The 27954-nt window shown below is 34.9% G+C and overlaps 1 protein-coding gene and 1 long non-coding RNA gene across 2 annotated transcripts in view; both read left to right on the top strand.

Annotated features, from left to right (window-relative positions):
• The window catches only part of PCDH7 (protocadherin 7), a 283345-nt gene that overhangs the window by 243987 nt on the left and 11404 nt on the right, over positions 1–27954 (top strand).
• On the top strand, positions 10474–10625 carry LOC118166231. The gene is made up of 2 exons (XR_004750395.1): positions 10474–10518; positions 10556–10625. It is a non-coding gene; the product is annotated as an uncharacterized LOC118166231 (long non-coding RNA).

The following is a 27954-nucleotide window of genomic DNA, read 5'->3' as shown; positions in this document are numbered from 1 at the left end:
TGTGTGCTTTCTTCTTCCTCCTTCAGGTGTTTTAAGGTACAAATATAAAAGGGTAGCAGAACAAAGAGAGTTGTAGTTAAGCCCTTAAAATACAGTGTTTCACAGTGGAGTAGATATTCACTGGATATGGAAGGTTTGTTTGTGGTGCATACAAAATGTGACTGAAACAGTATATGGTACTGCAAGTCTTCCAGTTTTTACTTTTGTTAACATATTACTTCCAATATTTACTTCTTTGCACAAAGTAGGAAGTGGACCACCTCATTAACCTTAAAATTTTGTGATCTTTAGAGAATTATTTGATCCTGGTTACTGCTCCACATTTTTCTACATTCTGAGATGCTGTAAATGTTCCAAAAAGATAAAACAAACTGCAGATTACTCCAGCTTGTCTCCAATATGCTCATTTTTCAGTGACAGAGAATTGCAGAAGTTACTTGAATTCGAAGCTCTAGACGTTATCTGATAGAACTGATCACAGGAATTCTATTTTGGTTATTCCCATTAATCTGTTGTTTCAGTTTATACAATGGGGAGTTCCCAAAATATTTTTGCAATAAAAAAAATCCACAGTACATAACACTAGTACTGAGCTGAATAGCCACCAGGTAAGCAAGAATGAAAATGAAAAGACTCCAGCATTCTAGCTGAAAGGTCTAAAAATAGTGAACAGTCTGTGTTCTGAAATGTTCTCCAAACAGGAAAAAAAAAAGAAAATCAAATGCTGTGGATTCTAATTGAAGTCAGCAAGCTCCACAGTTTGAAAAGTTGTGTATACTTTTATACCTGAATAAAGATGTAAAATGCCTTAGGGATGATGATGCTTCACATCAAGTCTAAATTATATGGTATTTAAGACAATAAGAAAATAGACTGTTAAAGCAGTCTTGTGAATTTTCTCTCAGGGAGACTACATAATTGGAATGAAAACTTGTGAGTAAGCAAGTTTTTCTGAAGTAATTAATATTTCAAATTGTCAGTGGGAAAACTAAAAGAAAAGAAGTAGTTAATATATAAATTTGTTTTCTGTTGTCTTGTCCATGGGTTTCTAGATTGAAATTGTGGAGTCTGTAGTGCCTGCAACGATAGTGCTTATTCCAGGTTTGTACAGTCTGTACTCGCATTGATATATCAGAGTATCAATACCCTCAAAAACTCTAAGTTTGCCCTGTTTGTATCTTTAAGCAGATTATATAAATCATTTAGACCATATGTTTTACATAGTTCTCAGAAAGCAAATTCATTACTAGGAGTCATAGTACTGAAGACAAAGTATTAATTGTTGTGTATGAAATAATGGTGATCACTAATGACAGCAATGTTCATGATATTGAATTGTAGTGTTAAGTAGTTTAGGAGTTCATCTCAGTAGGACGATATACTACACCACACATTACACAGACACAAAACAAAAAGGATCTCCTACACTGTAAAGCATGTGATGTTTTCATAGTTCCTCTCCATAGTCCAGTACTGTCTGATCTGAATTTATTTCACTTGATTTCTGCTTTTACAAAGTACAAGTAATCAGGTTTAGTGAATAAGGAAGAAGGAAAAGATCTAGGGCAGCATCAAAGTATTATTATTTTAAATTAAACCACCATTGATCATCAATATAATTCTATAATTGCAGTTATTAAAATATATCAATCACTGAAGCCAGTGGTAATATTTTTCATATTTCATAATAGAATACAAATAATATGGCAAGATGGTTAGTGATGTCATGAAACCACATCTAGCTAAAGTTATCTTCTCAGATTTTCTCTTTCATATACTAGTATTCAGTCATTTAATGAATGAGTTATTTCTGTAAACAGGTGTTTCTTTGGGGTTATTTTGGGATGCCCTTTCATTTCTGGTGACATTGCCACTAATGGCAATGTATTGACATTAATAATATATATGGAGTTTTGGAAATGTTAATGAAAGAGATTTTTTTTTTTTCTTACCTTACATACAGGCTAGACATAGCTTTTTATTTTTCAGATTACAGGATTAATTCTACTACTTTCTGAGTTAAAAACAAAACAACAACAACAAACAACAACAAACAAAAAAGAATAGAACAGCAAAAACAGAGACAAACTTGTTCATGTTCATCAACATAAACACGTTATGCTTTGCCTCAACACTTCTTGTATACACAAAAAGGAATGGAACTATGACTGTTGGTGTCATTTCTACTTTTTTTAAAAAACTAACCTCAGTCAAGAATCTGAAAGGAAAGGCAACCACTAATGCCAACAACAAATGCAAACTTTGTCAGACAGGATAAAGGCTTGCAGTTCAAGAAGACTCTGAATAATCTAGTTCAGAGTTGTATTGTTTGTGTTGTTTAAAAACACAGTAATATATTTTATTTTTCCATCCATGCTGAATATCTGTTGAATAAGAAGGAAAAAATGAAGAGAAAATTGTGTTACAGGAAGACTGTAACTTCATTCCTCTGTGCTCCTCAGATGTGGAAAAGGAAGGAAAAAAGATGTGCAAATATGATTTGACCTTTGGATTTAAAAAGTCAGCTGGTTGAGGTGTCAGCTTCTTAGCCTGTACAAGTGCAGGTGTGTTGAACATTTTTCCTGATGAAGAAATAAATATTAATTCTGTATAAATCAAGACCTCTATTCTTCCCTACCTGTATGCAGGATTAAACAACAGAATAACAGACTTCCTTCTCAGCTGGCAGATCAAAGGCAAACATCTCGGAATAATGTCTGAAGGTGTCAGTGTTCACTAAAGGTGAGAGAGAGCACAGGGAAGAGTTCATGTCAAATCAGGTTTCATTTGCTAGTTAGGAAGTGATTGGCAGAGAAAAGAGGTATTAAGCACTCAGGCTCAGAGAAACCAGAATGAATGTACAGCCAAGATCACCATCTGTTGAATATGAAATGCTTGGATCAAGACATTATAGATACATTTCCCCAAACAGCAGGGACAGAAGTCTTTTTTGGAAACAGTATCACAACACGGTAAGGAAGCATTAAGATAGAAGCAAAAGCTGTTCACTGTATTTTAAAGAGCAAATTACTTTATTGGTGCAATTGAACTGTATTTAAATTGTACTGGATCTGTGAAGGACTTTACAACCCACCTCTAAATTAACATGTTGGATTTTTGACAGTTATTATAGAAGCATATTATTATTATTATTGCTAGCGTTTGGGGGATCCAATCCCAAGCAGCCTCTGAGCAATGGTATATGACCTTTCAGCCCAAATAATGTCAGAGATAGATTTTTAACACATTCAGACCTTCACTTCCTGAACTAGCTGATCTTTGACAAACACTAATGCAGTAAAAATGATTCCATTTCCATTTTCAAGAGTAGTTGTAGAAGGTAGAGGCAATTCCTAGCTCATGAGGGTAATGACGCTTTGTCTATGCAGTTACTCTCTTCTATCTTCTTTCTTTAGCTGTAAACTGGAATGTAAAAGCCAGAACTAGATCTTCATCGTGCAAAACTAATCACATTTGAGCTCAGATGGTATCAGTAGCATATAGATTTCAAGAAGTATTAGAGGATCTATTTTGTCCCTTTCCTTTCTTTCTATCCTCTAATTTTACTCAAATAACAAAGCTATCCAGTCACTGCCAGTGCTCTCAGCAGTGTTGAAAGGTCTACCAAATAACTGCAGCAGTCTAAAAGTGTGTGGACAAGAGTGATAGGTGTGTTACATTTTTGCTTCTGCAAGGCTTTTGACTATAGTGATATTCCCATTAGAAATCATGGGAATTATGATCAATTAAGCTGGTGTGAAGGAGTATGCATCTGTTTGGAAAACAGTTGCAGAGGTTTTACTGTTTACTTTTTTACTTTTTAATCTAGAGGGATTTGTCCCAAATCTGGACTTGCTGAGCATTTTCATTAAAAATTGGGATGAAAGAAGGGAATACTCTTGTTACATATTTGATGTTATCATTCTGGGAGACAATTGGAATATTTTAGAAGAGAGGAATAGAGACCAAAATGATCTCGGGATAGAGGAAGAACAAAGAAATTCATAAAGATAGGAGCAGGAGATTGCCTGTATGATGCACAATATCTTTCCTCTCAACTTTGTACCAGTGAGGATCAAATAACTGTTAAGTGAAAACAAGGAATGACAAGAGCAAGTGGCTACCTCCTTCATCTGCTCTGGCCTAGAACTACTGTCTGGCCTGGGAATGCGGGGTCTCTGCCCTGGCTGGGGGATATGACTGGCAGTTTTCCTTTTGCAGATTCAGCTGTCAACAAAGCTGAGCATGTATTCCAGAGACACACGGACAGAGACAGGACACTGACACAACCAGCCACAAAGACAGCCCTAGTCAAGGGCTGCTTTCAACAACATTTATGCATGGGACGTGTAAAACGCTGACTGCTGAGAACCCTTTCTCCTCTCCAGCTGATAGAGAAGTTCACTCATGAAGGCACACACAGAGCACTCTCTAGGTTCACAAGTACACACACATTCACAGATCCTTCAAGTATCTGGCATGGCCCTTTTGTCCATCCAGGACTTGCCTCAGATCCCACAAGCACTGGCATAGCCCATAGCTCAGTCTGTCCAGTACCCTCACCTGGAGCCTTGAGTGCTGGCACAGCCCCTCTGTCCAGCACAACTGCCTAGATCCCGACCCCCTTACTTGCTTCACAGGTTAGCCCACCTTGAAGCTTGCCAGCAAATTAACACACCCCACACACCAGGTTTGGGGAAGATTCAGATGTTAAGACAGTCCAGCAGCTGGCACCAGGTACATGGGCTGTGACCCGTGGCTCTGCTGTTGGTATGGAGGCCCACATTTACCTCACTCACGCCATTCTCCCCCATCAGCTGGTTGGGAACACATACTGCTCCCAGCCTGTGGGAAAGTCAAGTAAACTCCATATTATATGTTCTAGAAATTAAATAATTTCTGATAAATGTCAATCTAGGTATTTTTTATCTTAGGACACGTGGAAGAACAGATTTTCTTTGTACAATAATGGGGTTACAGAATATATATTGATTAAAAGTTGCATTTCTTCAAAATCCAAGACACCAGAAAGACTTTCTTTGTCCAGAGGATTAAGTACTTTTTATTTAAATGCTGCCAAACATAGTTGCCTGGCCAGAGACAAGATAAAAATGACTGTGCTGGGGAAGGATAAAACCTTTCATGCCAATTTCAGGAATATTAATAATCCAGGACATAGACCTCAAGAAAATAAAAACTTTTTTTCTTCTCTACCTTCTTTCTTATTAGCTTTGTGTACCTCCAGCCTATCCCCATTTTTTTACTTTTTCATCTGTAGGAAAAAAAAAAAAAAAGGGCAAAACGAAAACCACAATACCTTACTAATTCTATATGGCTTTTTATTTATTTATTTATTTATTTATTTATTTTCTAGATTCTACCCATGTTTTGCCAAATTACTCTGTTTTGTGTCAATTGATTAGCAGTAATGCTTCCAATGGCATCAGTTTTGTCAGGCAGAACAACACAGAAGAGCTGAAGAGCAGAAACTGCAGAGGGGAAAAAAAAAAAAAAAAAAAAAAGACAATTTTTAGGCAAAAGCTCTAAAGCAGAGTAGTCAGGATAAAAATATTTATCTTCATGTCTTTATAGTTAGGGTTTGTTGTGGGAAATGTTCTTCATTAAACAAAGATGAGTTGCTTTACACTGCAGTTAAACAGAGCTGAAACTGTGGCCAAAAGGCAATGTTTTTCATGTTTTGGAACTAAGTTTTGCAAAATAGTGTTTACTATTTCTGCGGCTTTCTCCAAAAGTCAGAATTACATTGTCCCTGCAAGGCTGTTTAGTTTCTTTTAAAAATATTTCTAATGAAAGATTTCAGTCTAATAGTAATTGCAATTGAAGATTCTTTGTAGGATAGATGCTAAAAAGATACAGAATATGTTACTCCAAGGGATGCTGGTGAGAAAGCCTTTAAAATCAGGATCTATAGGAGCTCTTCTATCTTGTGAAACAAGGAAGCCAGGAAATGTTTACTCACGTTGATACCTGCAGTATGGCTGGCAGAAGTTTGACTGTGTGATATATGGTGGGGAAGCATGAGTTTGCTCAGAACAGGGCAGAGTGCAGTTCTGTTCTGATGCCATCTCTCAGGATGGCTTCTTAGGCCAGGCTCAGCCTTGTGTTAATGCTGCTATTCAGCTTCCTGTGAATTCAGAAGTGTTGACAGGAGGAGGACAACTTTCTGTAACACAGAATGTAAATGCCTTTGAAGACAGAAGGTTTATTTCATTTAGGTCATCAAATTGACATGAAAGTCTTCAGACATTCAAAAAGCAAAATTTTGCTGCCATAATTACTGGCAAATCACTCAGCTGATAATGTTGTGAAATATGTCGACATGTCTCTGCATATATGTAAGTTAGAATATGACAGCAGGTTTTGTTTTTACATTTCTGACATACTTATCCCTGTTTGGTTTATATACTTTTTTTTTTATTATTATTATTGTGAGCTTGTGGTATAATTTAAGACCTTTGTCTTATGAATTAAGAAACATCCATTACTGTCTCATTTTCTGCTTTTAACAAAAATTTAATTATCCATCACTATTGTTTCAAATAGTTTTACTTTACTAGTGAAGGAGCAGATAGTTGACTGGACAAAGAACACTTCCTTTAGCCTAAAGACAGATGTTTTGCTTGGTGGCTTTCCATATTATAAATTACACTGTTTACCTCTGCAAATATGTACCATTGCAAATATGTAGTCTCACTGTTAGAGAACATGAAAAGTGAACTGAAATGGCTGGAGCAAAAACTACAGTGTATCATTTTTAAGCAATAGCAGCATAAGCTAGCAGATCATGAGGGAGAAAACTTTATGTCACCATCTTCACATCACTTAAGATTTTGTTTGCTGTTGGTATAGCCTATGAACATTACGTTTTGGTTTTTAGGTTACAGTTTAATCTTGATCCAGATCTTCATGTGATATAAAAAAAAAAAAATGCCCTCATTGGATGGCTTATGATCTACTATATGTCAATTTACACTAACAGACCTAAAAAACAATTCCCGATACCTCTCTGTGGCAGATAAACTGAAGTATATGCTGATTTTATTTCTGTCTATGTAAAGAAATAGGCCATATAAATTTAATAGAGTTGGAACTCATGCCAATATAAAAGGAATGAAATGATACCATGAAAGCCAACTCTCCCACTGAAAATTCTGTTTTCTAAGCATGTTTGTTTGTTTTTAATAACCATAAAAGGTATATTGAATCTAAATTTCACATTAAAGTATGTGAAAATGAAAACACTTCATAGGGGTATGTATATTCATCTATTAATCATCTCTGTGTTTAAAACAACTCCAGTTCTCAAATCTTTGGCATTTTGGTATTGTCAAACTCTTGGGAACATACAACCATTTAATCTGGGTACAGTAAATATTTTTAGATAAAATTCTAAAAATTAATAATCCTGTTTATTATATGTAATATGTTGTATAGGTGTCTTTTACAGTAATGGTTAATTTTAAACCTGTTTTGGAAGTACTATAACCTGATTGTTGTTGCTCCTTATGACTTATGCCATGTTCAATAATGGAAAAAGTGACAATGATTGAGTCACTTAAAGTGAGAGGACGAAAGTTAACCATCTGTGAATTACCCAGAGTATTCTCTAGGTAAGTAGAGCTGCATGATGGTAGTCTGTATGCTGGTCTACCACTTCTAATAAGGCTTTAAATCTTTAAAAGCAGAACCTGCAGACCTGGGTAGAGCCTACAAACATGAGCCAGACATAAGAAAGATGAAGCAGAAAATCTAAGCCAGCAGTATGGAAAAGTAAACATTTTTGTACAGAAGTTCAACGTTTCCTGGAGATGTAAGTTCTCGGAAGGTCAGTTCAGAAGTTAGGGACATAGACTGTGGGAATTATATTTCACGCAAGTCTTCTGCTTTTCTTAGTTATCATTCTTGCTCTGTTTTTTACAATGGATCAATTTCAGTGACTTCAGGACTCAACTGTGCTGGCAAGAGTCAGTTTAATCCAGCATTTATGAGTCACAAACATTGGAAATCAAAAAGCTTCATTGGTTTTAAAAAGTGGAAACCAAATGCAAATCTGACCCCATTAATTTAAGCACATGCAGATAACTAGAAAAAACAATGTATTTCCCTCAAATGTGTCAGAAATGTGTCTTGGCCAATGTCATGTTGCTCATTCACCTATATACTCATTCTTAGTCCTCTTCATTATTCCAGGGTTCTTTTCTCCATAGACCTTGTCTGTACATGTCCTCATTACATCATACTGCTAAGGTCTGCAGACATTCATCCAACCTGCAGGTGGGTTATGATCTACTAGTTGCCACACCTGTGGATGGTTATACATTCAATACATCTATGAAAGAAATCAGTTGAGCATGTATAATATTATTTTTGCATATCTTCAATATGTGTATTATTCCTTTAATAAACCAAATATTTTAATTCACCGGTTCAAGTAGATGCAGGCACCTCCCCCCCAATTAAGAAGAAAAAGAATATATATATATACATATATATATGAGACAACGTATTCCAAATTTATTTGTAGGAATTTGGGCTCAGATCTTTGATCTTACTAACAAATGTTACTAGAACATCAACCATGAAGACTAGAAAAAGGAGACCAAAAGTCATATGAACAAAATCTAAAACAAGATTTAAAATAGAACACAGGTGTGACAAAATAATAATCTGATATTTAGTCTAATGGTATATATCCGCAGCATTTTGAGGAATACATTTTGTTGTTGTTGTTGTTTTTCTTAATGGACATAAGAGAAATCAATATTTAAGCTATGATTGTACTGAGTCTGGCTGGGATGTTAACTTTCCCTGCAGCAGCCCATACAGTGCTGCGCTCTGCACTTGTAGCTAGAACAGCAGTGGTATCACAGCAGTGTTGTGTCTGCTGCTGAGAAGTGCTGGCACAGCATCAGGACTTTCTCTAACCCTCCAAGGGGGTGGGCAAAAAAAGTGAGAAAGAAACATCACCAGGGCAGCTGACCTAAACCAACCAAAGGGATATTCCATACCATATGATGTCACACTCAGCAATAAAAGGTGGAAAAAGGCAGAAGAGGGGAGGGGTGGGCTCTCATTGCGAAAATGTCTTTCCTCCTCCTGAACACCGGCTACGTGCGTTGAGGCCCTGCTTCAAGGACGTGTTCAAGCATCGCTCATTTGTGGGAAGTAGAGAGTAATTTCTTTCCTCTGCACTTCCACATAGCCTTTACTTGTTTTGTTTTGTTATTCCCTTTCCCTCTTTCTCTTCCCCTTTCCCTTTTTTCCCTTTAGTTGAATTGTTCAATTAATAATAATATTTCCTTAAGAATTATTTTTTTCTCTTTAATTAAATCATCCTTATCTCAACCCGTGAGTTGTTCTTTCCTTTACTTCTTCCCCTCCTCATCTGAGGAGGGGGAGTGAGAGAGCGGTTGTGGTGTTCAGCTGCCTAGCATGGTGAAACCACCACAATGATGCATTTTCTTGTTTCCTTCTGTGGATTCCATTGAAAGTTTTTGTTTTGTTCTGTTTTGTTTTTTGACTTTCTGAAAGAAGTGTTGTAGCTTTTTTTTTAATCCCTTTTTACTTACATAAATATATATACTGTAACATAAATAATTTGCACATGCATAATTATAGAGTACCAAGTATGGATTCAAGTCAGCAAAATAGAGAATATGAAATTATAGTGGGCCTTTGTTATTTCTTATTTGTTTTTCTTAACAGTAGAATATGTTTTCTGTTAATTAAACATGCAGGAAATTAGCATACAACAGACCTAAAAGCTAGTTATAGTCCATAATGAGGTGACTTATTTGTATATCATCATAGCAGTATAGTGTCAGAATTGTTCAGATTAATTTTACTGACAATTGGTGTCCTGGCATTAACAGATCATTCAGTTAGGTCATCAAATACTTACATATATTGCTGTGGCTGAAAGATAAAAACAAAATCAGTCATCATCCCTGGAGGTCTTTAAAAGACATTTAGATGTAGAGGTTAGTGATATGGTTTAGTGGAGGACTTGTTAGTGTTAGTGAGATGGGGAAGATGCTGAAACTTATCCGAATTAGTATTTAGCTACATATATGGTAAAATATCCTAATTACCAGGGATGTAGATAAGAACCTAAGAATATCCTAATTACAGGTGAAGTAGATGAGAATCTTACGAGAAGCAGATGTAAGAGGAAGATATTGTTCAAGGCCAATGGATGAGAGAAGGACGAACAATTCGTTAAAGAATTAACAACTTGTTGGCAGGAAACAAGGCAAAGATAAACAAAAACTTCTAAATACTGTCCAACAGAAGGTCAAAGTCCAGAGAGGTAAAAAAAAGTTTAACCTCCTCTTCCTCGTTGCCTTCATCCTGGAAGACCCATGACCACCAGGCTACATTGCGCAGGCGCAACCAGAAGGAGCTAAGGGCAGGGAGTATGGAAATGGGTACTTGGAAGAGGTCTGCCTTTTTGGGGAAAATAATAAATATGTATTAGAGCTCATGTAATATGTAACAGTAGTCATGTATAAGATTGTGAGAGATGACCGGGCAGGTGCACACTTTTGAGGGAAGCTATTCCCAGTGCGCCTGGTGCACCGCAATAAAGTGTACCTACTTTACAACCCTATGGTTGTGGAGTCTTTTCTGCACATCATTAGGTCAGAGGTTGGGCTCGGTGATCTTGGAGGACTCTTCCAACCTAGATGATTCTGTGATTCTGTGAAAACAAAGCAACAACAACAACAAAACACTCAGTTTTCACCAAGTGTTTTGGTGTTAGCTATCTGGTATCACTAATTCCTTTTGTCATGCATAATTCTAAACTGTATGAAAATCCAGATTGAAAATAGAAATGGAAGTAATAGAATGAAGTAGCTGTATTGGAGAAAAAGTTAAGCCAATTGTACTCCTGCAAGATTTATAAAAACTAAAGTGACTTTAAATTTGAATTGTTAAAGGAAATTTTACATTCATTAACCACCCAGTAGCATCTATCCCATGCATTTAATTATCTCCTGGCTTCTGAACCACCATCTCCAGAGCAGCATAAAAAGTTTTCCTAAACTGTGTTCATAGACATTGCTGTCAATTATACAGGGAAAAGATTTCGAGTTTTGAAGTTGAGGTCTTGCCAAAAGAAGAGTGTAATATTAATATAATTTTATATTCTCTTGGCAATATATACTACATTTAGGTAGACCTCACCATGATCTCTTGAATGTTTAACTAGTCAAGAGTTTGAAGTCGTTTAAGGTTAACAGATTGTATGTGTAAATCCCAATGTGTTTGATATTATTTTACTTACTAGGATATACAAAAAAAACATAATTTAGTACAGAAGTTAGGACTGCTGTCTCTTGCACGAAACTCATTTTAATCTGCAATTAATAACCACAATATTATGGACATATTTTTGCAATGTAACTGCTATCTATTAGAAATCATTAATGATGCAAAAATATCATACATTACTAATGCAAAACTGCTCAACGTGCAATTAAAACTATAAACAATAACAAAAAATCTTTTTTAAAAATTTAAAACATTGCATTTATCTTCAGGAATCAAAATTTTAACTTCTGCATTCAACCTTCTCATATGCCCTTTCAGGGGTACATATTCCAAGAACATTTCAAGTGAAGTAATTTGCAGCTTAAACCAAATTTCCCAAACTCATTCTGTAAGATTTTTTCTTTTGCTTGCATGTGTGAACCTTATCCCCTAAGAGCACACTGAAATGGTAATTCTGTTAGCAGCGTTCTGCTCTGAACAGAATGGCATTGATGTAAAAGGTTTATTGGATTCAGGGGGCCGTTGCAGGGTCATACTTTTGTAGGATGTGTATTTATGTCTATTTTAAATGAATACTTTCTGTGCAATACTGGTCTAGAAAAGAGTGGAGAGACAGTCACAATGTAAATATAAAATAAAGAGTAAGTTTGGGTTTTCCCAGAGATTATGTTATTGCTACAGACATTTGAAGGTGAGTAAACTGAAGAGGAAATAGAAAAATGTTAAAGTATTGGTTCTGAACACTCAAACTCTGAGCAAATCCTTGCAGTTTGGAGGATGGAAGAAGTTGGGGAACAGAAATAAAATTATCTGGTTTTTGAAACAGTCCAAATTGGTTTGCCTGGAATTACTGGGCCAGAAATAAAAATTAACAGTAGAAACCTATTAACATTTTTCTGTATATATATTATTGGAGATTTAATTAAGGAAATTATATTCATTTGTGTTTTTTGTCTTATTTGTGTACTCAACATTTCCTATACAAAATTAAATCAAGACAAGAAAGGCTTGTTTTTTCTACTGTAGGCAAATGGTGCAGCAGTAATGCTCTTGTGTCCAGTACATCTCACTGATTGCATTTGGTATTTCATTTTTGTCTTTTTTTTTATTATATTTTTTTTATTTTTTATTTTTTTTAGGCAAACACTATCTGTGTATAAAAATATATTACTGTGGATTCAGTCTTCCAAAGCATTTTAAGTAGCTACTTATTATGATTTAATTTGAGAGGCTCCTGTGCTTAATAAGCTTTCCATTTAAAATCCAAGCTCTGAGCTTTATAAAAGCTACGTGGTCTACATGTAAACACTGTGTAAATAGCATCTGAATAACAGGCAGGGACACACATTAGAAGCTGCCAGAACTGTGTTTGTTGTGGCTGCCCTGCTAGTTGCTGCTTGAACAGCTGAAGTAGAAATGTATTGATTGACTAGTGCCAGCTCAAGCAAAAAATTTGCCAACATAGAGAAAAGTTAGAAACAAACACAGAAATCAGTTCTAGGAAGTGTGTGTGTTGGTAGAGGGGCAAGAAAGACAGTTAATATGTGATTATGGCACAAATGTTTGCTTGTCATTTGATTCAGAATAGAAATACAAATCAGGGTGTTAGGCTGAGGATCTGCCAGTTGATAATACTCTGCATTGTTTTACAGAATCACAGAATTTGATATGCTATTGTGACTACAATATTGTTTGAAAGGTTTTTTTTTTGCATTTGTACAATGTAATGTGTTGCTAAAACATTATGACTGAAATACAGATTGTTTCATATGGCATAATACAGCAGAAATATGTGTGTGGTAGGGAAATTGTTTTGCCCACGGGAAGAATCAATGTGACACTACAATGTCTAGCATCCTATCTGGAGAACATCTATTTAAATGAGAAGAAGAGTTCTTAATTGCTAGTTATGGATTGAAAACTTCTAATAGCTTTTGCCTCACTGACTGTTTTTGTTATTTGCTGGGACACTGCATGTTCATCTGTGTTTATTTGCTCTCAGCAGATTATGTTTTACTCAGAGAAACTGAAAGTAATCAAACATATGCTAATATTCACTGGCAAAGATTAGTGTGTTATTTAGTATAGAAAATTCTTAAGAAAATTGGAAGTAATAATTTTTTAAAACTTAGATTCTGTTGTTTTTTTCATGAAGTACTTATGAATCAATTTGTACATAGACTGAAGTGTTTACATAGCATGCCTTTTCTAAACAAATATCTGCAGTAAGTCCACAATGATATGAGTATAGTAATAGAGCAATATGGCTTTCAGGCAAAGCAGTGATCAAATAGCCTTTCCTATTTCTTTCGTATTTTGGTCAGTTGGTTGTTTTTTTGTTTATTTGTTTGTTGTGTGTTTTGCACTAACATGGAGAAAAATATTAGAGATGTACAATTAAATTCTACTGTCTGTCAAACAAACTCTTCTGGTAGAATATGATTCAGCTCAGAGACAACAAAGGCATAAAAAAAAATCAGGAAGAATACTTAGTACATAGGAAACAGGAAGGATACTGCAGTATGTATACTTTATATGGTAAGATAGATTTTTCAGTTTTGTAATCAAAGCGGAACAAAGATGTGACTTAAAATGCAATAGGGGATATTTGTTGGGTAAGTAATGGGTAAATGCATATTACAGACGTGGTAAGAATCTGTTTATAATGGCAGGAGTTACATTTCCAAGCATACCTAGAACATGAGTGTGTGTGGTATGACTCATACTGTTCCCAGTATATCAAGAAAAATGAAGCAAATGCCTCCAAAGAGCTTGTAAGAGTAAGGGAAGGAAGAGTAAAGTAATTAAAATAACAATTTACTAGGAGTTATAATAAACTTAACATTGTTTGGAGTCTAAAATACATTGCTTTCTAGAAGACACACTTTAACCTTGCTTCTGGGAGGTGGGAAATCCTCAATTTATTCATTCCAGGAGCTGTCTGGAAGATCATAATGGTACTTCCTGGCCAGAGAAACTGAGTCTAAGTATTTATTTATTTATATTTATTTTTTTAATCAAATAAGTATTGATATTGCAATGCCTGCAAGTAAATTAATTAGTTGTAGTCCTGGATGCCTGTATGTGTGGCCTAACTGTTAGCATTAACTTCCCTTTCTGACAAACCCTTTTCTCTGAAGGTTTAAAATCATTAAACTCTCAATGTAGTTTGTCTAGCCATCTGATGGGAAATATTAAATGAATATCAGCTTAGTCAGACTACTTCCAGTAATCTTGTAACTCATGTTTAGTCATGCTGGTTAGTGAGATGCTAATTAGTGTTGGGAGACTAGAGTAAGCTGGCAGAAGCAGAGAGTGACTGGCACAGAGAAGGATTGCTTTTCATGAACCAGTGTGACTAATGCAGATCCCTCAGAGGAATTCAAAATGTCTAGCAAAACGTGTGGTATTGGTTCATGAAGGAATAAGTTGGCCAATCAAATGGCAAGCATTCATTGTATTACTTTTAAATCATGTTAATAAGTGAATGACAGCCCTTATTTGCTCATAGCAGTAACATCTTAGAAAAATATACAAGGGTTTCATTTGTGCAATTATGGAAACTAACAGACTTGAAATTGAGCTAGAAACGGTGTGTCAAGTATTCCTGTTCAGGCTGACAGATCTCTAATCAGTTGTCATTTTATATTTAGTTTAAAAGACTTTATTGCAGGATATTGAATATTTTGCAAGGGAAGATGATGGCTATGGACTTGCTATTAATCTGTGCAGAACAAGGTAGTTATAAGCTAAGTTTTAGTCTTTTGAGGGACAAAGACTTTATTAATAAACTCAGCTGAATTTAATAATCTCTTTTTTGAAATGTTATTGAATGTGTTATACCTTCAATTAATCAAAATAAGTACCTGATATTGAGCTCTAGAGAAAATGTTGATAATTATTGCAGCTCAAAATTTAGTGTTTGGTTTAGAGTTTAAATACCAGTATTATGGACAAGCTGGACAAGCTTGAAAAGTGAACCCATGTGAACGTAATGAAGTTCAAAATGTCTACTCTGCCCTTGCGAGGCCCCACCTGGAGTATTGCGTCCAGGTCTGGGGCCCCCACCACAAGAAAGATGTGGATCTGTTAGAGCGGGTCCAGAGGGCCACAGAGATGATCAAGGGGCTAGAGCATGTATGTCTGCTATGAAGAAAGGCTGAGAGAGCTGGGGACATTCGGCCTGGAGAAGAAAAGGCTTCAGAGATACCTCACTGCAGGCTTTTTTGTACTTAAGGGGGTCTTATAAAAAAGATGGAGAACACAGGTAGGTGTAAGGAGGACAAGGAGGAACAGTTTTAAAGTAAAAGAGAGGAGATTTAGATGAGATGTTAAGAAGAAATTCTTCATTCAGAGGGTGGTGAGGCACTGGAACTGGTTGCCCAGAGAAGCCGTAGATTCCCCATCCCTGGAGGCGTTCAAGGCCATGTTGGGTCAGACCCTGAGCAACCTGATCTAGTGGGTGGCATCCCTAACTACAGCAGGGGGGGGGCTGGAATTAGATGACCTTTAAGGTTCCTTTTAATCTTTGTGCCAGAGGGCAGCTCTAGACCTTGCCATTTTCAAACTAAAAAACTTAGTCAGTTTTAGTGCCAGACAAAACTTATATGACTGGTTCACACAGGCAAATGAGAGAGACTAACAGCACTATTTTGTCTCCAAAAGTGGGATTTAGGCATATGTACCTAGGAAAGAGGTTCAGAAAGCTAATCTTTTAGAAGCTACCTTATTTGTGATTGTGTTTTGAATCACAAATTTACCTATGAACCTAAGTTAAGATTCTGAATTACAAAATGATTTCATCTAGAAATCCATGCTCCAGTAACATCCAGAAACGAAGCAGAAAAGAGCTGTTAAGTTCTGAGTGCTCATAAAACACATGAACTCAGCACATATCTTAAAATCCGAGTATACAGAAAGAGAGAGAAGGAGAGTGACCTTGACTCTGCAACCTGTCAGGCATTCATTTGGGGATGGATATCTGCTGATACCAGCAAAAAATCTGATAATGGGTCCCTTCCTCTCTTTGCAAAAGAATGCCTAACATTCAGCTGGAGAGTCGGAGAATACTCTTGATCTCTTCTATAAGAAAATGTAACACTCGCATCACACTATTTGAGTACTTGGGAGAGTGTGGAGTTGTGTATAAGATACCCAAGTTTAAATACAGACATGATAACTTGAGCTATCAGTTGCATAAAAAAAAAATCTGTACCAAGATTAAGTAAGCTAAGCCACCACGTATTTTGTCTGTGAAACTTCCGTTATAGTAGTAGTCCTTACTGACTAGTTGTAAACCAGAATATTTTCATGACAGGGTTTTGATTTGTTTCAAATCTGGGGTGATAAAATCAAAGGTCTTGCAGAGGATCAGTGCTGAACGTCATGGCAAATAATATTAAAAAAATATTAATAATGCAAACCCATATACATTTTTGTTCCCTGAAGTACGCTGATACAGCTTTAAAAATATGAAAATGAAAGGTTGTGTTTAAATTCAGTATACATAGCAGAACTCAGAAAGCACGTACTTTCAGAACAAGTTAAATATTTCTAGTACTGTCATTGTGACTGTTCACAGACATGTTTGCTTTAGTTTGAAACTGTTTTCTCCATATGTAAGTATTTCCACACAAGTTCTTCTCTGTGTATGGCAAAAAAAAAAAAGTTCATTTCTACTTGCAACCTTATTTATTTCTCAGTATTAATCATATGGGAAATTCAAAATATGTCTTTTCGTTAGGCATTAGCAAATTATAACTTTTAACAATCAAATTGTATTTGGTCAATAAAAGATTATTTTCTTTTTTTAAATTAAGACTATGCAGTTACTAATAGTAAGCAATCCATTTGGGAAGTTAGTGTGAAGGGCTGTGTTTTCACATTAGTATCTACCTGGAAAAGGGTTTTGTATATGTCTATTGCAAGCTGTGAAGTATTAAGATATTCTGCATATCAGAATGTATGAGGCAGAATCCTTCTGATGTTTACAGCCTTTAAAATAAATTGTTTCAATTCTCTTTAGAATTGTGTTCCTGTGGAGAAAAACCTTATAATTAAAAACAAAGAGTAGGAAAGAATAGTAGTGTAAGTGCTTTGATGTGTTGGGTACCCCATAGATTTTGATGAAATAAGCTGACCCGTAGTTATTGATAATACTTTTCTTTTAATCTAGATTTGCAGAACTACATGGAGTTAGCTTGTTTAGCATTTCATTTGATGAACAACAAAGTATGAAGTGTGAAGAAGGTAATTATACTATTTGGTATTTGGAGTAATACTCAGGTTTACTGTCTGGGACAGCTATTCAAAACATAAACTGCATTATAATTGCTTATCTCCTATTCAGTAAAAGTTGATTTAAACTTTTCTCTCTCTCTCACTCCTTTTCTATTTTTTTTTTTTTTTTTTGATAGGTAAGCAAACTTTATAAGCATGAATGCCTCTATGCCTCTTTCATTTTCTTTTTAAATTTATCTTGCTATCCTTAAAAAGGAAAACAAAAACAACATCAACAAAACCACCTGACAGCATCCTACTAGGACAGGAGAAAGGTCAAACTAGAACATTATGTGCAGTGCACAACATTAAGAATGTTGTTTGTATTTCAATTTCATAACAGAGAAGAAAGTTGCTGGAAATTAGTCTCAATTATTTGAAGATGTTTTTCTATCCAGTAAGCTTTAGTTTTCTTCTTTTTTCCTGTGTAATCTCATATAAGATTCAATATTCTTCTGTAGTCTGTCAATCCTGTTCTACCAGCAAGTAAGTATATATACCTTGCAATTTGTATTCTTAATAGGATGGAACATAATATTTGTAAAACGAGAATGATATAGTAGGCATTTGTTTTCTTACAAATTGATTTTGCCTACAGATTATATACAGAGTTAATTGCAATGTTACTCCCTGATGAAGGGATTAGGATGAATTTCTGTTATAATCATCAGTTTGAACGTTGTATTAACTGTTTAAACCTTGTATTAGCATCAACAGATAAATCACTGTAATTGCAAAACTCAGTTTTGTGAATAAGGCCAGAATTTATTTTGCATGATCAGACTAAGTTTCTGGCTAGTGAGCTTTTAGGGCTTTAGCCCCTAGGTTGATATGGCTCCTGAGGTAGCTTAATTGCTTTTTCTTCTTTGTGTGTGTGTGTGGTATCTCTTCATAAATATTAGTACCTGTTGATTTCCTAGTGCTCATTTATTTAAATTTTTGTTCAATGGACTGCTTTTTTTTAATAGTGAAAACAAGGACTGCTGAGTGAGACAGAAATATAAAGGTCTGCAAGTGCATCTTCCCACTCCTCTGTAATACCTTTCCCTTACAGACTATCTTATCTATTCAAACAATTTGTTGCCTCTCCTATATGGAATAAACTCTAAAGTCTCATTGAAGTCTCTACAAAAGTCTCTGTATCACCTGTAAATCTAGAATTTTGGGGGCAGGGACACGTGTTCCCCTGTGAGATGCAGAAACTTCTTTCAGTTCATCAAGTTTTGTTGCATTTAAGAAGGGAACACTCTTCCTTTTCCTCTTAAGTGTTCCACTTGACCTAATGTTCATCAGTCAGAAAAACACATGCCTAAAGTCCTGACCAAGCAGCTTTACACTCTTGAACTGAATATATGTTTTATAGTATTTATACAGCAAACTAAAAACTAGCACTTTTTAATCTTATATTTTCTATCCTGGTATTTCATCATCTCTGGCCTTGTGAAGTTAATGGTATAGATAGAGTCAAATATAGTAACACTCCTGATACGAACGTTAATGTACCTGTGTGGGGAAGTTGTATTATCTTTTGGACATTTAAATTATCTGTGATTTAGGTAGGCTGTTGGTGTTAATGCTTTGACAAAGAAGTTTAGAGTTGCATACATTTTAATGTCCTTTACAATAGTTAAGATGAAAAACACATAAATCTCAAGGGACCTAATCTTTCCTTCTTGTTCAACTGAAATTGTCAGTGGCTGTCTTTGGAACAGATCTAGATCACACACAACAGAGATTTGTGGCATGCCATTAGCATTATTTGCTTACTTTGAATTTGGGCTTCTTATTGATGGGAGAAATATCAAATTCAAAGTATGTCTCAGTAGTATGATGAGGTTGGTCTCTGGATATGCAAATTTTTTGTGCTTTTTGGAAATTTAAATGAAGTTGTATTGACTAGTCTTCCAAATGTTGTGTGCAGATGGTATAGGGCATTACATGAAATATGTACGTTACGTTTCTGTTACCTTTCCCTGAAATAGGTTAGGTAAACCTGAACCCCTGAGAAATTTTCCCATAGAATCATGGAATCATTAAGGTTGGAAAGGACCTTCAATATCATCTTTCAAGATCATCCCCCTACCACTAATGTCACCACTAAATCATGTCCCTAAGCACCAGGTCCAACCTTTCCTTGAACACCCCCAGGGATGGTGATGCCACCACTTTCCAAGGCAACCCATTCCAATGCTTAACTGCTCTTTCTGAGAAGAAATGTCTCCTCATTCCCAACCTAAAACATGTATACATGTAACACGTATAGTTAGAGCCATTGCTTACTTCTCTGACCAGTTAGGCCAGAGAAGTAAGCTCTGTAGGTTAGGTCTTAAAAATAATTTTAGAATTCTGAAGGGAGTTTACAAAATGCCAATTATTGTAGAAAACTACATAAGCATTGTTTTGCAGATTCAGAGATGCCTGCAGCTAAAAAAAAAATACGCTGAAGTATAATAAATAAGAAACTCTTAACAACTGAGAAGTTAAATAATACATGCTTTTTTTGCAACGTTAACAAGGACATTTTATTCCTATCCTGCTCTTTCTTCCTTTTTCTTCACTTTTTACCTCTTGAAATTTGAAATATAAGGTATTTCTGTAAATACTAAATCAGATTAAAACCTCTGTATGAATAAATCTATTACAAATTAACAAGAATGATTCTTACAGTATTATAAGGTTCCTAAGTATTGTAACAGATCGCTATTTTGTTATTCCAGAAGAAGATATAGTTATTTTCAAACAGATTTGACTAGAAGAAAGATACTTCTCTACTTACTTTTGAACAAACATGTAAAATATATTAAATCCATGGAATCACTTAGTGCCAGACAAAAATCATATAAACTTTTGGAATTTAATTGGTACAGTATCTCTCCAATGACTTTTAAACTTGTGGTTTTAGAATGTGGTATCAGTCATAAAAGCAAAGAAACTTGTTTCTTTAATCTTTCTTTGGATGAATTGTCCAGCCTTTTACATAAGAAGCAAATCACATATACACAGCTATTCCAGTAAATGACTTTGATGCAGATTTGTACTTAGGGATTTATACTTATTTTACTTAGGGATTTAGTTTTGAAACAGATAGAAGAGTTGTACAAATCTTTATTATCCTTTGACAATTATTTGGCCAATACTTGCACTCTTCTAATGTTATCTGTAAAGAGATAGGGATATGTGTGCTTGAGTGCTTGAAACAATGAAATTCTGGGGAATTGGGGAGGGTGGGAAGAGAATGTTCATAGTATTGAACTTTGTCAAAGATGAGATAACAGATTTTTTCATTTTATCTGGGAATGATTGGCATGAGAAATAAAGGTGTGGAAAATATGAATAAAATTCAGCCTATTAAGTCTGATCCCTTAAAGGAAAATCCCTTAAAGGAGACCTGTCTTTCACAGACATTTCTTGAAGCATGAAAATTGTTTAAAGGGCATCCTAATTTAGCCAGTTCACAAAGCTATCTGTGATGGCAGGAAAAGACTTTTTCTTGAAATTGATGCCTTATGCGCTTTCTCCCAGTAGCCTTTTGTCTATTTATATTCATTATTGTTGCTGTAAGAACAGTGCTGTTTTTCATTATTTCATTGGCATGAGAAGTCCTGATTCAGTTTTGCTGTCAATTTTGACCTCTTTCTGTACTTCCTCTACTGTCGATGACTAAAAGCATCACAAAGCAAGCACAGCAAACAGAAACAGAAAACCTCGTAAGATATTGCTGCAGATGCACAAAATAAGTTTAACAAAACTGAAGACGTATGCATTTGTAGTTCATATCTATGGTAGGGTACAGCATGCACTGAGAGTTTGTTTAGCTGTTTATTATACTGCCACATACTGAGTTTTCACGTATCCGATGGGAAAGGGACTTGAGAGTATACATAAACAGTCCAATAAAAATTAAAATCCTCAAAATATATTCACACAGAAGAGTAAAATCAATGTTAATTTTAATGTTGATACATATTTTTTGTCAACAGTTTTGAGGGAACATTGATTATTACAATTCCTTTCCATCAGTATCACTCAAAAGTAAACAGATAATTACTAACTAGCCAGCTACTCACCTGTGATTTAAAAAAGAATAAATCTGTGTGTGGCAATACAGATACAGGCCATCAGTCCAATTAAATTAAGTAAGTTGAAGTGTAAGTTTCATAAACTAATCACAGGTATCCACTGCTGTGGCCTTTGAGTTTATTTACTGTGTTTAGTCTAGGCCTAATTTACTGGCTAAAATTCAGAGTTGCTTTCTTTATGAAGGAACATGAAATACTGTCATCAGCTCTCTATGCTGCTCACTCCTATATGGGGACCATAAAGTAATAGTGTGATGCCCTTTCTGCTAGGACTTAGGAGAATTCCATTCATTTTAATAATTCTTCTGGAATAATTCCATCCTCTGACAATTACTCAAGTGATTGATATTTGGACACAGAATTTTTTGCCTCAGGTTGCAACTTCAAAGTTGACCTAAGTAAAAGTCATTTGTATCGTCTGATATTTAATCTATTGCATGAAAAAAATAGCAATACTGCACAATGCTTTACATTCACAAGTACTACAATCCCAACTGGCATCTCTCTTATGATCTTGAAAGGAGCCAGAGACAAAAATACTGTGCAGTGACTTTTTTTTTTTTTTTTTTTTTTTTTTCCTGAATCTTTTCATTTGGGGAAACTATGTTCTGAATAACCTGGAAAGAAAATGTCTGCACAGAATATGTACTGTGTGATCTAGCCATGATACAGCAGAAATCCTTTTGTACTTCTTGTCATTGTGGGGGCAATAGGAGGCAGTAGATAAAAGTCAGTTAATTAATTTACTAAAAACGTGTCTGAAATAATCACCAAAATACAGTTTACTCCTTTCCCATTTACAGTAATTGTCCATCAGGTCAAATAAGATCTGCAGATTGTGTATATTGTGTATACCAGTATTATTCAGTCTGGTAAATTTGTTTAAATCTTCTAATTTTTGTGTTCTGCCCATCTCCTGTATGTGACCCCTTAGCCATTAGATTTCCAAGTTTTGTTCAGATTCTCAGAATACTCCAGCAGTTACTAAATGATATTGACCACTACAGCTGATATTGGGTAGCTCAGCAGAAATGAGAGTCTATGGATTTACAGTAGGGATAATCAAGAAGATGAATTTATTTTCAGATACTGTAATCCATACATATAATAGACTAATCTCCTTATTTTTTTCAGCATATGTACTCTTAAAAGTAGGTGTTTAACCTCCTTTTAATATATTCTGCTTGATTGGGTTTTATGCTACCCAGCAGATGTAATCAGAATTTATTTATTTTTCCTAACTGTTGTCAAGAATTTGCTCAAACATTGCAAGTGGAACAAGCTCAGCATTGTCCAGTTTCAAATCTTTTGTCAGTTTTAATGGTGTCTGACTAAATGCATAAACTCATGAAAGAAACTTATTGATATTCAAATGAGTGAAATAAGCTGGAGATTATCAGATTCATTCTTGAGAAAGCTATGAAGTGTTAGTCCAAAGTATATGAACTGCACCTCATAAGAAATGTGGAGATATAACAAATTGAGGAATAATGGATTATCTTCTGAAACTTAAAATCACTTGATCTTAGGAGTAAAGGCATACACTTTGGCAACTAAGCCAAGTGAAAACTTATTGAGTAATTTTCATATTATGCTGCAAAATGCAAGAGAAAAATTGCAATGTTAAATTATCTTAAACCAGGAGAATGGATTCACTAAAAAGTGCTTCTAATCACTTCCAGTCTCTTCTCACACTTGAGATTCTTTCTTTACTAGGCTAGGAAATATCTCACATTTTAGAGAAATATCTCAAGAGATGTACAGGGATGCACTCAACTGTCCATGCAATTAAGTGGCTTAGGAAGTCTGAAGAAAATCTTACCTATTAACTGGTGGAGCAACCAAAAACCCAGCATCTTCATCTCGGGAATAAGAGATAGCTCTTGCCGAATATGTTGACTTGGATACCACAGTTTATCGAGATGCAGTTCCACTTATAATTTAAGATTTTTACCTTACCTCCTATAACTGATGAGTGAATTAAACTCTGCAGGATATTCAGGGTCAAGGCCAGGTGTCAGAAACATATGATACATAGGCTTGGCTACAATAAATTCCCACCCGCGCCCCGGGCGCAGGCCCCCCAAAAAAAAAAAAAAAAATTGAATTTACTATTTCTGACAGCCTTAGAACTACTTTTGCAAGTAAAAGTTGATTTTTTATTCTCTGTTTTTTTTTTCTCATTCAGACTTTTTCCATTCTTCCAATTAGCTTAATAATGCAAATAAATATATGTTATGCTTTTACATTCTATAGTGAAATAAACAGTGATACTTTAATCTTTTTGTATAACATCCTTATGATGCATGTGTATGATTACAGTCTAGCTACTGTGCATGCACAAGGTGAATTAGTGCTGTGCTTAATTACTAATGGACTATAACCCAGATGAATCTGTCATAAGTACATAACCATTCTAAGCTGATGTTTGTAATTAATTCACTAGCTGTAATCTGCACACACAGCTGAAAAAATCAATAAAAAAAATCCCTTAGAGCAGGACATAAATCACACTGGGAGATTCATTATCTTTCTCTATTTGTCTCTCGATTTTTTAAGTGTGAAGATATTTTCCATGTGCTTCCTATTAAAAATATATATATATATATATATATATATATATATATAAAGGAAAGAAAACCACTCCCTCTCCCCTGCATCATCTCAGTGAGAAAGAATCAGTAAAATATACTTGTTGTTTTACTTAGGTAGACATTAATTAAGAATAGATTCTACCCATTCTTAGGAAAAAAATTGAGGGTTATAAAATAAGTGGTCTGAAGAACAGAATGACACTGGCCCAGGCCACTGGAATGGAATAAAAGAAATGACTCAGTAACTAGTTAATCAGTAAAATATTTCATTTTTATGTGACAGGTGAAAATATTAGCATTTACATCTGAGTTGCATGACTTTATATTCATGCTGTGCTTCATGATTAATGAAGATGAGCAGTACATATTATAAAATTTAATCAATTTCTTCAGGAGAGTACTTTAGACAAACAGAAAAAATGTATATTAATGCAATGCTATTAAATTGTTTTAATTACTATTTTTAGCATTCGTGTAGACCATGCATCATATAGATTTGCTTGTATTGAAAATGCATTCTTGTACTGTCCAATTCAATTGAAGTTGGTTTTGTTCCAGCTCTTCTTAGGATTATTAAGTGTGTAAAATTACAGATTTATTTGTGTATTTGTGAGAGAATCATGTATGGCAAAAACAGATAAGTGAGTATTTTTTTTCCATTGTGTGGGATAAGGTTTCTTTGCTGTGACATAAAAGCCTAAATGGAGCTTCCTGTGACTACTATTTTTCATTTTACAGCATGACTTCTTCGTGAAAGTTACTAAAAAGACAAGTAGTTAAGATGTTTGTTTCTGCTCCATGTTGACCTCTACATTATTTACAGGAGTGTTTGCATGCAGAGGATGGAGAGCTTTCTTAAATTCCATTTTTTTTGTCCCTCTTCCCCCCACTTGAAAATAATGAAATATAAACTAAAAGATCTTCAGCACATTTTACAGTTACTGTTTAAGTTTAACTGTAAGGTTCTACGACATAACAAAATGTACAGGTCACATAGAAAACCTCTGGAGAACAGGATTCATTCAATTTTTCATGAAAGAATTACTAATATTTAATACATATTATTATATAACGTTTTATTCTGTATCAAGATAAAAAGTTAAAGTTAGTACCTTGTGGCAGAAGAACTTGGTAAGAAAAAGGTAACTGATTGAATGATATAAAAGAGAGAAACTACTGTTCTCCCTTAAAGTCAATTATTAAATGCAGCAACATCACCAAGAACCTTATTTTAATTTGAATTCTTGTCCATAGTCACAAGTGACTCAGTTTTGCCTTTTTTTGGCCCAGCTGGTTATGATAAACAGTTATGCAGCCATGTGTGTGGGGTATGAATGTATGATGAAGTATTAAATACTTAATAACAAGAAATAAAATAAAGGGGTGGCACAGTAAACAGCTGAGATGAGCTAATAACGACTGCTAGCTACTCTGTTCCTTTGGAGCTCCTGCAGTCCCATCACTTTGCCATGAGTATCAAGGAAATTATGTTGAGTTCTGAGCACTGATTCAGACTTTTCTCAAGTTGTCTTTAGGAGAGCTGACATACTAATTGCTCCATGAATTGCTTCATCTCAGAGTTTGTTAAGCACTGACACGTTTTACTGAAAAAACTAAAGGTATGTAATTTGACACAGCATCAGATTGGCAGAACAATTAGACAGCTTAAATGTGGCCTACATCTTAATGTCTGTGCTACTTCAGGAAGCCATGCTAAGTTCTATTTTTTCTGAAAGATGCGTTGCCATTTCACTGATAGAAGTAAATCAGACCATCAAAGGATTTAATGGGATTATGAGGTTTGTAACAATTTCATTTAAGTCAAGAAAATTGAAATCTAGGGAATTTAAGCTCATAGTGGTGTATTCAGTACATGGAAGCTGGCACTTCTTAGTTCTCGTTTTACATATGCTATTGGTCTTTTGAACCAAAACAAAATAACTAAGTCTCAACTAGAAGATAAAAAGAACTTCAGTGAGAGTAAGTTATATACTTCTGGTGTGGTTCCTTTTATATTATAATGTAATCAAAGTTTAAAATTAGCATTTGTCTACAATTAAGCCTTTTGAATTAGATTTCACTTAAACATAACACTGTATACAACCTATATTATGGTCCTACACTGACAACCAACTGCTTAATATCACTTCGGTCTGTAAGAGAACAAACTTTGGTTCTTGTTGTTGTTTTTTATTTATTTTAAAAAGAAGAAAATAAAAAAAAGTGACAGGTGTAGTGTCTTTCATGTGAACAATCTTTTAGGTCAGTTTTGAAATATTGGTGGTTCATTGGAGGTCACAGATGCAGTACTACAGAGCTGGTACAATCATTATCTTCGGTCAGATTTTTTTTTTTTTCTAGATTCATTCTATTAGAAGAACAGCTAAAGAACATTGTATGTTAACCCCCTGGAAGCAATTGTGATAGAACTAACTGGAATCTAAGCTACTATTTTTATGGTTTAGGTAATACTTCTTCGGTTACATGTCAGAGTCATGTTTAATAGCTATACATTCTAGTATAGTCAGTTTAATTAAACAAAAAAAATCTAAATCTTATGCCGGCTTTCACCTATTGGACTGTTCGTCTCTAAAACAGAGGCAGATAAACAAAACCAAAATTTCATGTAAGAAGTAAACAATCTTGAAATGTTTCACTTTACAGAGAGTCTCCTTTACATCAGTTTCAGTTTTAATAGGCCTAAGTGGCATGATATTTGGTTTGCACCACTACAGGTGGAAGCAGAATTCAGTCCTTAATTTTCTGATTAAACTTTAAAATGGAATTGGTGTGTTGGGATTTAGGCAAGAAGGTATTATAAAATTATTAGGTTATCATGTTGGGCCTTGAGAGTTACATTACTAGTTTTCTGTTTCTGTATTCATTTGATTAACTCACATCTAAAATGGTAAGACAGTTTTGTTTTCAGTTTGTAATTCTATTAATTTAAAATTTTAAGGAGGATTTCATGTGAAAATGGACTTTTAGCTTAACAGAAGCTGAACTTCTAAGGCTGATTTATTACCAAATAAGTCAAGAATCTTAATACAGGAAAAGTTATGGACTGGGCTGAGGCCAAAGTGCATAAATGTTAGTAATCACATTAGCAGAACTGCAGAGCTGAAGGGAACTTCTAGAGGTCATTTCGTGTATTCTTCCTTTCCCAAGGTAGGATTAGCTAAGTTTATGCTACCCTTGGGAGACATTTGTCCAGCCATTCTTAAAACTTTCCCGGTGGTAGAGAGAGACTCTATAATATTCCATTACTAATTTTATCCTCAAAGTTGTTTTCTGATTTCTAACCTGATTTGTCATTGTTGCAATCAAGACATTACTTTTGGTTGTTTCTACTGTGGACATGCAAAACAGATTGTTCGCACTTACCTTTTAGGTAGATGACAAAGTGCTGTTTACTCCCTCAGCTGTCTTGTCTTCTGGTTAGTTCACTCTCATTCATCTAACACGAACTTTTTACAAATGTTAAAGAATCAGATACCTATTTCTGTTGTCTTATGTTTTTATTTATTTAAATTTGTTTTACTGGTAAAGGACTATGTAGCATTTCATATTTGCTTTGAAAATCCCACTGTGGAATACCTTGAAAACAGCTACGTGTTTGACATGCTACAGCAGTGAGTCTTTCTGGTCTTAGGAACTGTGTAAGGGATACTAAGGAATTGTGTAAGGGATACTACTTTTCAAGTAAA

This window comes from Oxyura jamaicensis, chromosome 4, assembly GCF_011077185.1.
Source record: "Oxyura jamaicensis isolate SHBP4307 breed ruddy duck chromosome 4, BPBGC_Ojam_1.0, whole genome shotgun sequence".
In the NCBI taxonomy this organism is placed as follows: domain Eukaryota; kingdom Metazoa; phylum Chordata; class Aves; order Anseriformes; family Anatidae; genus Oxyura; species Oxyura jamaicensis.
The sequence above is the reverse complement of the archived record's forward strand: the minus strand, read 5'-3'. Positions and strand labels throughout refer to the sequence as shown.